This window comes from Mesoplodon densirostris, chromosome 11, assembly GCF_025265405.1.
Source record: "Mesoplodon densirostris isolate mMesDen1 chromosome 11, mMesDen1 primary haplotype, whole genome shotgun sequence".
NCBI classification, from domain to species: domain Eukaryota; kingdom Metazoa; phylum Chordata; class Mammalia; order Artiodactyla; family Ziphiidae; genus Mesoplodon; species Mesoplodon densirostris.
Genome location: NC_082671.1, coordinates 13,671,285 through 13,672,004, shown reverse-complemented (window position 1 = coordinate 13,672,004; position 720 = coordinate 13,671,285).

The window sequence follows — 720 nt, the reverse complement described above, 5'->3', positions numbered from 1 at the left end:
ATGAGGGGATAACTTAAGGCCCTACATACTTGGAGGAACACCAAAAAGCATCAGAGAATTAGAATTGAGGGATGAATTCTGAAACTGACCATAAATAACCAGAAAACTCCTTGTGGAAATCTTTGTGATAAGCACTTCCTGTATGGTTTCTGGAGACCCAGCTGGTCTTCAATCCATAAACAACAATGAAACATGTTAAAGGGGAAAGGTGAAGGAATAGAAACCAAGAGCTATGGGCTGCTCTTGGCTCCAATGTCATTTCTGATATTGGCCTGTTGAGGATGAAGACAAAATTGATTCCTCCATGGAAAGTGGAATTGGGATGGATCACCCTTGTTCAAAATAAGAATAGAAGCTAGTCTCCAAAATGCTCTCAGCAGAATGTAGGCTCCACTCCCTGCCCAGCTGGCCTTCAAAGCACACAAAACATGGGCACTGCAGGCACTTAGGAGAGAATGCAACCACCAACCTGCTAGTGGTTATAGCACATTCCAATCACCAACTGGTGACATAGCATGTTCCAACAGCTCTAGGGAGGTATTTCATAGCGACAAAGCCAGGGAAGAGATCAACTGTCAATTTCATTTCATTCTCTGAGATTCATCCTTGTGTTTCACTAGATAATGACCAATTTTTAGCTAGTTTCCAGTAGAAATGTTTTCACTTACAATGCAGTTCATGACCTCAGCTTTTATAGACTTTGAGATGCACGTGTTTTAC